This window comes from Haemorhous mexicanus, chromosome 1 (genome assembly GCF_027477595.1).
Source record: "Haemorhous mexicanus isolate bHaeMex1 chromosome 1, bHaeMex1.pri, whole genome shotgun sequence".
NCBI classification, from domain to species: domain Eukaryota; kingdom Metazoa; phylum Chordata; class Aves; order Passeriformes; family Fringillidae; genus Haemorhous; species Haemorhous mexicanus.
In genome coordinates, this window is record NC_082341.1 from 58501636 (window position 1) to 58511772 (window position 10137).

Genomic DNA, 10137 nt, shown 5'->3' on the forward strand with positions numbered 1-10137 from the left:
CTAGAAATCAAGTTTATTTCAGATTTTCTATGAGACAAGAAAGGAGAGCATCAATTTGATGACTTCTTTTTTCCTAATAGCACACTGCCTTCGGATTTATTTTGACATTATCTCATTTTGTGGGAGTTCTTCATTTAGAACATTTACTCTTCAAGAAACACTGGTATGGACTCTTCTCAGTTTCATTCTCTTCAGTTGAGAAAAACAAAAATGTTACATCTGTTTATAAGAAAACAAGATTTCAATACAAAGAATTAGTTTTTCAATGCATTTCCTTAAACAAATACAACAGTAGAATACAAAAAGTAACAAAACATAATTTGTTTTCAGACAGTCTTTAAAAGAAAAAGATAGAACACTCCAGTACGGATTTATCTGTATAAGCAAGCCTGCAACTTTCACAGCTATTTTTCCCGTCAAAAAAATCTTTCTGTGTCCCCAGTTCAGGATTTAGAGAAGTAAAAACAGACATTAAATCATTACTGAACACCACTTAAGGAGTAAGAGTAACCCATTTAAAAGAAAAAACTTCTGAATTCCCTACATTACCACTTTCTTCCAGCATATTTCAACATTTGATACTTTTAGAAAAATACCGTTTTGGAAATAAAAACAAGAAGTTCAAGTACTTGTCCACTTGGGTGGGGGGAGGGGAAAGAGAGAACAGGGAGACCATAACCAAATATTTTATATTAAAGACTGAATCAAATTGGCAGTAACTGAAACTGACTGACACCTCACTTCACTTTGGGCAAGTGAGCCACACACCATGCACCAGGTAATGCAACTACTTGCTTTTCACTTGGACATCTGCATCTATAAATACTTCTAACATTTGCACAGATGAGTAAGATTATTTGGCTCAAAAAACAAATAAAACATTTTAAAACTCCAAGCAGCAACAAAAAGTTTCAAGCCCAAATTTGATCATACTTTTTACAAGTCACAATTAAAACCATCCCACGTTCCTCACAGCAAACCAAGCCTGGCTATTTGTCAGGAGAAAGAGTTTAATGCATAAAACTTGAGCTTCATCTTTGAGTTGCTCAAATGCATACCTCCAGAATTTCTCTTTTCACACTCATTCACAGACACCCAGAGGAGTTAGATGACTCCCACACACATTCCAATTAACCTCTGCTGCCTAACACCTCCAACTCTTAAAAATTTAGCTTTTTGATATCCTGGATAAATCTGGCAGAAAAAGTAACACTTGCTAGGAACACTTAAGACATGTCTCCACAGGCAAAATAATTTATGAGGAGAATTTGAAGAGCATAGTATATTGCACCTGAATTTTTTTGTGGACACACCTTTTATACTCTAAAAACTAAAATAGCCACAGGTTCTTCTGTTCAACCCATACTTGCAAAAACAACACACACTCCACACAGGAAAAACCCTGATGCACAATTCAGGTTCAATAGTTATTCCATACTTCTTCCCTGCTTAGGCAAACAGCCTAAAAGCTTAACTTTGAAAGACATTACACTTCCACGTATGCAGAACTTACTGTACAACAGTCTGGCAAATTGAAGCTCAACTGGTATTTGCCATTTGCCTGAATAATTCCAAAATGAGCTTCAAATGATGAAAGGAAGCATAAAAGTTACTTAAAAAACAATCATTTAAAATTTCACAAAATAACTGGGTCTAATGTATGGCATCCTTATTCTGTAATGTATACAGCAATAAATCCACCTGCACATTATAATAGATGTTGCTTAAAAAGGAAAAAAACCCACAGATACTACTTTTCCAGAAGCTTGACTTAATACAGAAAACTAATTAGACACAGTTCATATTGGAAAAAAAAACAGAAAAAGGTAAAAGAAAAAAAAAAAAAAAAAAAAAACAATATGCAATCCCCAAAACCTCCACCACCCTTCAGTGAAAAAGAAAACATCTCCCTTAGGCTGTGGAAGAGAACTGCAAATACTAAATAAGGTCTTGGGACCTTATATCTCCCCACTTCAAAGCAACCATGTACATACATTGTTTTATTCTTAACATAGTTTAACCATTCATGGTGGTTAAACTATGTTAAGAATAAAACAATGTATGTCGATCTCTTCTTCCAATAATTAGTGGATTTAGCTTTGCACTAAACACATTGGCAATAAATACTCACTAGAAACGTGGCACAAACTAGTGGATATACAACAAGAAGTTATCACAAAGGACACAATTTACACTGTCCTGGTTATAGACTGTAACACCAAAAAAAGAGACAATAATACTGACTTTAATCCATTTGCCATGGTACAGTTCCATGGGTAAATCCAGTAACTACAACACACATCCATACGACTTCTTACAGAAGCAGCAAAATTAATTCCAGCTCTAGAATTTTTTCTTATTAGTAAAAATGAAATCAGACTACACAGCAAAAATATAAAGCTTGCCAGATCCACTCATGCTAAGAAACACGGAAAGGAAACCAGCACACATTAAAAAAATTAAAATTATATATGAGTTATAAGATTTGAGCTTCCTTCCTTTCAAATACTTTGTTTCTTTAAATTACATCTGATGGCTTTGGGACTTCAACTGAACATGCAGGCTGTGAATAGAGAATGCATGGCAGGAAAAACTGAACTAACCATGTAAAAGGCAGAATGGAAAGGAGCCAGATACAACAAATAACTGACAAGGGAAATAGGCCTGGTTCTAGATCAAAAAACAATTTAAAAATATAAAGAAATCATAACCTCCCGTAAAGATTTATTTTCAGTTCATATCCAAAAAAGCCTAGGATGTGAACTGCAATTTGTACTACTTTGCTAGCATAATTACACATACAATGTTATTCAATCAGGCACCATATGTATACACAAAAAAAGAAAACTAATAGCAAATTCTGGAGTATTCTGTAATTGTGTATCAAGGAAGTCTTTATTTGCACACAGTAAGACACCAGTTTTACTTCATTTGCTAATGAAATCATATATATCCCAATTAGAAGCCTTGGAAGTACTACATCACATTTTCAAGCAAATGACAACACTGTGCTGATCCACTCACATCATTACATTGTTATTTTTATCCACAGCATTCAGATCACGCACAGTATGTATCTAAATGTCCAAACGGCCTTCTTACTTTGAGAGTACTACTGATTTTACCACTAGATAGGAAGCAGAGGATGCATTATAAATCATTCCAAGTCAACAGCAGTTTTTACAAACAGAGCAGAAGCACAATAAATGAAAAACCCTATGTCCAAGGTTCAGCCAGGTAGCCAAAAGCTTTCTTAAATAAGAGCATGATCCACACTAATTCGGGGGTGAGTGTTGTTTGTTTGGTTTGTTGTTTTCTTTTTTTATGGACACAGCAAGGACACTAATAGACATCCTCTTCTCTCCCAATATTTTTAAAATATAATCCATTTACAAACCTGTGGCTAAATAATTTATTATATGTTTTAAAATTCCTTTCTTTTTTTAGTATTTTTAAGAAAGCTTAATTTGTCAATTTTATATGCAAATTACACCTTTCACTCTTCTTCTTAGTAGTTGCCTCTACTCAAGTTTAGTAGTGTTACTTTACCTCTTAATTCAGAACCAAGTCCACAGTCTAACCCATCTTAGTGGAAATCTAGGTGTATAATCAAACTGTAACTATCAGTTACAGAAAGCAGCATGTTCTTCCCTGAAGAACTTCCCTGTTTCTTGCTTGGAGCACAATAGAACCATCCCTCAATAAATTTTATTTTTAGTTTCACCTCATCCATAAATAGACCTACACACTATCACCCCAAAGTCTTTAACTGATCTCTGTGAGAACAGATAGAATACCTGCTTAGTAATTCTGTACATTGTTTTCCTTTTAATCTTTAGCTCAACAAAACCCTTGGGCATATGCTCAGCTAAAAAATAAACCTGAGCATTTGACTAACTTGTAACAAGTGTTGTCACCATTCCCCTGTGAAGCACCCCTCTCTCTTCCGCATACAATTTATACCAGATTTTGCTGGTTTGGATACATTTTATACAAGATTTTAGTTTGCCTCACTGTTATCCTGGCAGACATAGCTACTTTAACTAAAATTATTCCTTAAACTATGTCAGTGCAGGAGTAACTCATCCATTTAAAGACTGACTTAGCCACTCCAGAACAGTTGTACAAGTCATACACTTAGGTGTTAAACGTGTAGATACATTTATAGATAGATACATTTACAGATGCTGTCTTCAATCAGACACCACTTCAACAGGCCCAGCACAGCTCTCCATGGACCTCGCTGACGGAAGGAACAGAAGGCTGGAAGCAGCTTCAACATTAAAATAAACCTCCTGTTACTGTCCTACAGCTTCTGTTAACAGTGGTCTCGTTTGTTAATGTAAGCGTTACGCAAACGCCTCCATCAAATCATTAAGAATTGTATTTACAGTACGCAGCCCATTTCCTTCACTCTTTAAAAAATCTGGTAAAGTGAATTTTGCTTGGATAAGTAATACTGCCAAAATTATTTTATCAACTCAGTGAACTTTCCTGCTTAGCAAAGGCCAGGTTCTGGTTCTGTTCCTGAGATTTTCAGCATCCCTGCTGGGGAAAACATCATTCCCTCTAGAGCTTCACAGATACTTTTCCTCAAGTCAGCTAAAATCCATGTGTAAGTACTAACAGTAGAATTATAGAACTTCCAGATTACAGCCAACACTTTTCCTCAAACACAACGTAAAGCAGACATTTATTAAATGTGTCTTCTGTCAGTATTGCAGCCATTTTTAAAAACAACTCTCGCTGTTCAATCACGTGAATATAGAACCATCGTTTTAAATTGCTATTCAGTTTTACCATTACAGCTGTGAACTTACTAAAACACATCCATAATCTTTACAGCTACAGAAGCTGAACTGTCTCATGAATAGTGACAGAACACTTCTTTTGACTAATTGCAAGAGGAATTTTAGAGTGCACCAAATTTCCTGGGAGCACAGTTGGCCTGCACTGGATTCTAGATGTAACTTATTCTGACATAAGTTTCTTTACAGAAAGGGGCTTGCACTCTCTCTACAGCTCATGCATTCAATTAACACACTACAAAAATTCCCTTCTCCCTAAGCCAAAGTTTCTTTGCAGGTAAGAAGTAGCGCAGTAACATTTACATTTCACCTATGAAAGTCACAATGTTACAGAACAAACGAAAACCAATTTGAAAGCATGTCTTCAAAGAAATCACCATATTTCAGCTTGTTGGCAGTTTTAACAAGAAAGGAAAAAAACACAGCAGGGGGAAAAAAAGTTGAGCTTGAATTTCAAGTCTCTGGCCTAAGCTTACACACCACCACTTCAGCTCATTTTAAACTGAGCGGTGACATTTTAAGACTATTTGAAGGTGCAGATTTCCAGTGTCTGCCACTTTTCAAGGTGAAATTACATATTAAAAAATCTATGAAAGAACCCAAAAGTTTTTCCCAATTTTCCTCCTAAAATAAAGTCTTGAATCCTTCCAAAGTTCCAGACAAAAATAGCAGTTGGCATCTCATGGAGCGTTACACTGTCACAGATTTCTGCACAGGTTGTTTAACTTTAATTGTTACTTTCATTTCTCATGGAGGCGGAGGAAGGAAAAAAATATTTTTCTTTTTTTTCTTTTTTTTTTCTTTTTTTTTTTTTTTGTAAAGGAAACTCCAGAACAAGAAATGTGACTTTTTTTATCCAGTGCTTTGTAAGGTACTACCTCTTAAAAGCATTCAACACATCACAGACAACTTTTGAGTCACATCTCCTAAAACACTGGCAGTGTGTTTTCTGATAGACTTAGTAGTTTTCAAATATTTTCATTTTAATAATCACTAGTGAGACTAGTTATAGTACACTATGTACAAGTAATACTCATCCTTCTGCAGATGCTTTATTGTTACCACAAATAAACATTCCCCGGACTCTCAATTTGATATAGACACTGGGGACAAACAAATTTTTTGTCCCCAAAAATTTAAATTTTTATGAATCGGGTAAAGAATCTGAATGTGCCAACCCTAAAAAAATATTAACCAACCTTTGAGAAAAGTTCCCACTTAGATGTGAAGATTACACTAAACGTGCTGGTAAAAACTCTTCACTGAAATCTGTACTAGTAAGAACCAAACTCACAATAGCTGAAACTAGAGTTGCTAGACTTAAGCAAAGACAAACCTATCCTGCTAGAGCTAAACTAACTTCTCCAAACTGTTACATGCTTCTCATCAGAGAGAACAAGAATCTGAACTTCCAGCTTTAAAAATGAAAAACTTTTCTCTTGCTCCAATAAAATCAGTATGGTGCTTTGTAAGTTAGAAATAAGTATATCGAGTAATGTACAAGTCTGTTGTCCCATTCCTGCCGCACATTTGTGCACGCACTGTCTTTCTTTCGTGTATGAATAATAATTTTGGAATCACCAGGAAGACCTGGTAATGTTAAATACATGTGCATGATGCCACAACACACCGACTTCTTTATCCAACCATACATTTGCTGCTCACGGACGGCTCAGCCCGGTACTCTCCTTCGCACCTCCCAGATACCCTAGCTTTAAACAGTGCTCCGTATCGCCATGCTTGGCGATACGAGACCCAAAACCGCAGAATTTTCAGCTATTTATGAACTTTCTTGCGGCGCTCTGAAAGATCGGGATCGCACGGTGTCCTCCACGATTGGGAAGTTGGCGGGAGCGGCCGCCAGACTGAGCTCCCCCCTGGCCCCTCCCGAGCTCCCTCCCCGAGCCTGGGGCGCCCCAAAGCCGAGGCGGGAGCCCCCAGCCCAGCCGCGCCGTCCCGCGCGTGCGGGCGGGCGGCCCGGGGCGCGCTCAGCCTCCCCGCCCGGCCGGCCCCGGCTTCCGGGAGCCCGGGCGGACCTGTCCCAGCCTCCCTCCCGGGAGAAGAGGGACGAGCTGCGTGCCGCGCTGCCCACGGCGGGCGCACGGATTTCCCCTGATTTCACACACAGCACACACACACACACACGCACACCTCCCTCTGCCCGCGCCGGAGCCGCCGCCGCGTGCCGCCGGCTGGAGCCGAGACGAGGGGAAGGGAATCGCCGGGTCTGCCCCCCGTTCTGCCTCCCGCCACCCCCCGCCCTTCGGAGGAGCGACGGCGAGCTCGCCCCCAGCCCGGGTCTGCGCCCCGCCGGGCGGGGATCGGAGCCGCCGGCCGGGCTGGACGGAGCCAACTTAGACAAAGGGCACTCCAGACTCCATGTCTCCCCCCTCCAGCTGTCACCGGCCGGGAGCCCGCGTGTCTGCCCGCCGGCGCCCCGCGGGAAGGGGACGCGGCTGCTCCCCGGGAGCCACCGCCGCCCCCATCCTCCCCTCCCTTCCTCCCTGCCGCCCCCTCCCCTCCTCCCCTCCCCCATGACAAAGGACCCGGGTATAAATAGCCGCTCCCGGCGCCGCCGCCGCCTCAAGCCCGCGAGGTGTCGCTCGCTCGCCCACTCACTCACCCGCCCCCCCGCCGCCCCGGCTCCGCGCCGCCGCCGCTCCCGCCGGTGCCGCCGCCAGCTCCGCTCGGCGCTCCCGCTCTGCCTCCCTCCGCCTCCGGCTGCCGGATTCACCCTCCCGGACCGAGCGCCAAACACGCCGGCCCAATCGCCATCGCGCTCATTGGCGAGAGCCGAGCGCCGCCCCCATTGGACGGACGGACGCGGCCGGGGCCCCACCGGGCCAATCGGGAGCGGCAGGGGGCGGGGCGAGGGGCGCGGCCTCGCTCCCCACGTGCGGGGGGGGCAGGGAGGGGTGGGGAGAACTCTTTGTTCTCGCGCTGCCCGCGCGGGGGGACGGGGGGCTTGCGCTCCCCCCGCTCCCGCCGCCCCCCGCGCGCCCGCCCCCCCCGCGCCGCGCGGCGGGGCCGGGCCCGGGGCTGCGCCGCGCCGGGGAGGCTTGAAACTCTCCGGCCGCCTCACGTGGAGAGGGGGAGAGGGAGGGGAAAGGGGAGGGAGGGAGGCAGGCGAGAGGATTGGCGGGCACCGGGAGGGGCCGCGCTCCCGCTCCTGCTCGGCGCCGCTGCCGAGTTTGAATCGGTCTGAGAGCGGGAGAGGCGTAACGGCCGTAACGGTCCCGGGGGGCGGGAATGTCCGGAGCGGGCCCTCCGTCCCCGCCGCCGCTCCGCCTGTTGCTCCCCCGGCGAGGGAGCTCAGCCGCCGGAGGTCACTCCAGCCTTTCTCCAGCCTCCGCGGGGAAAAATGAAATTGCCGAGATAAGTTTTCCTGGCGGATGCTTAGCCCTTCCCTTGTGACCGCATCCCTTTCCGATGCGTCCCACATCGATTGCCGCTTCCGAGATACTCTGGAGTCGTACCCTTACTTCCACAAGTCCCGTCATCCATCCTTCCTTACCAAATATCACCTCCCCTCTTCCTTGTGGCTACCTCAGCGCATCTTCAGGGGCAGAAATGAGCAGCGGCCACTGTAAGGGGGTTCTGACTAAGACAAGTCTCTCACGGAGGAAATAAATCACAAACGCGCCCACGTTGCCAAATCATGCCGTGGGCTTGCGTGGCTCACAGATGTGACACGTCGGGAAAACGAGGATGTATCAGCCTTGGAGGCTGAGGACAGCCCACGCCCGCGGGGCAGCCCCGCCGCTCCCCGGCGGATGTCTCTGCCGGCTGAGTCACTTTGCAGCGCTGCTGCCTCGCGTCCGCCTGTTTGACCTTTGCTCGCCCAAACTTTACCGCCGCCAGCCCTCCTTCAGTGCATCGCACCGGCGGCTTCCTCTCCCTCGCTGCTCCGCATCCAGCGCGGTTTCCCCCTGTCGTGGGGGGATGTCATAAATCGCAGCAGCAAAGTGCTCACTCCGCATCAGGTTGGCATCCTGTTGCTCGCTACGTGCTGTCTCCAGCCTCTAAGGTTGCTGTCGTTTTCCCTCGTTTGTAATCTACGAGCCGTGCTCATCAATCTTGTTGCCGAGGTGGTATTTAAACCTTGAGGGCTCGTGCACCTTTACTCTGCTGTCGTCCTGCTCTCTGGTCGCTCCAGCCTTTACTCGGCTTCAGCAGGGAAAAATAAAATTGCCAAGATAACTCTTCTAATGATACTCTCCACCTCCCTTGTGAATAGATCCCTTTCCCATGCGTCCCACATCGAGTGTCACTTCCGATGTGCGCTGGAGCAATCGCCACATCCTTGTTTCTGTCATCCTTCCTCACCAAATATCAGCTTCCCCCTTCCTTGTGCTTCCTAGCGCTACCTTAGTGCTTCTTCAGGGTCAAAGTTCAAGAAATGAGTAGTGGCCACTTTAATGAGGTCCTAAGTGATAAAAAATCTCTTGCAGAGAAATAAATCACAAATGCACCTTCATCCCCAAATAATGCAGTTGGTTTCTTTGCCAAGTGAGGCTTGGTGTTCTTCTCCTTAAAGGCAATGTACTTGTGTGTTTTTATAGTCTCTTTCTATGTGAAAGTACTTAAAATTTCCGGACTTCATTGTGTATTAAACTTGGAGTGAGATCTCAAGTGTGGGCATTCCTGCGCTGTATGTTCTTGATTTACCCCATGGCCTTGAAAAGCTACTTCTAATAGTAGCTCTCTTTCTTTTTTTTTTTTTTTTTTTTTAAATCTCTGGGGTTTCATGAAATACGAGCAAAAAACATGCAGCAGAAATTATTTCCTGTTACAGTTACATGTCATATCATGGTAGATAGCTATAAACTTCTATAAACTTCCTCTAATTCTAATGGAGTGGCTGACAGTTGGGAAGATTATCTTTAAAATATTACATTTGAAAATATTAGTCATTTCTGGAAATTCAGCTATTTTGAATCTGTTCTGCCCCAAGATGGCTGCCACCACCAAAATGGCTACCCAATCCCTTCATAATTTAGGGTTTGTAATTTATTTTGATCCTTCAGGTTGCACTTCATGAGATCTGGTTTTGGTCAACAAGAAAAAAAACAATTGCTAGATAAGGGTGAGGTAACTTAATGTAATAGGTACGCTCAGCCACAAGGTAGAAAGATCTGCATCACAGAACCTACCCTGTGAACTAAACCTCAGCCCCGATCACATCCTTTTCCTCCCTTGCACAGCAGATTATTCATCTGCTACACCTGAAACTGATGCTTACTAGAAAACCGTACATGTTTTGAACTGATTTACTCTTTCTCCTTTGCACTGTACAAAACAACCTCTCCACCAAGGCTCCATTCTAGGC

At 44.1% G+C, this 10137-nt stretch overlaps 1 protein-coding gene across 6 annotated transcripts in view; it reads right to left on the bottom strand.

Moving 5' to 3' along the window:
• The window catches only part of EZH2 (enhancer of zeste 2 polycomb repressive complex 2 subunit), a 51141-nt gene extending 42799 nt beyond the window's left edge, over positions 1-8342 (bottom strand). For 2 of the 6 annotated variants that reach the window (XM_059850285.1, XM_059850234.1), the window contains exon 1: positions 7432-7601. The gene's annotated coding sequence lies outside the window, so the exon portion shown is untranslated. Of the gene's footprint in view, positions 1-7431; positions 7603-8322 lie in introns of those variants that run through there. The other 4 variants (XM_059850252.1, XM_059850278.1, XM_059850269.1 and 1 more) reach the window with 4 other exon arrangements.
• Positions 8343-10137: the final 1795 nt, after the last annotated feature.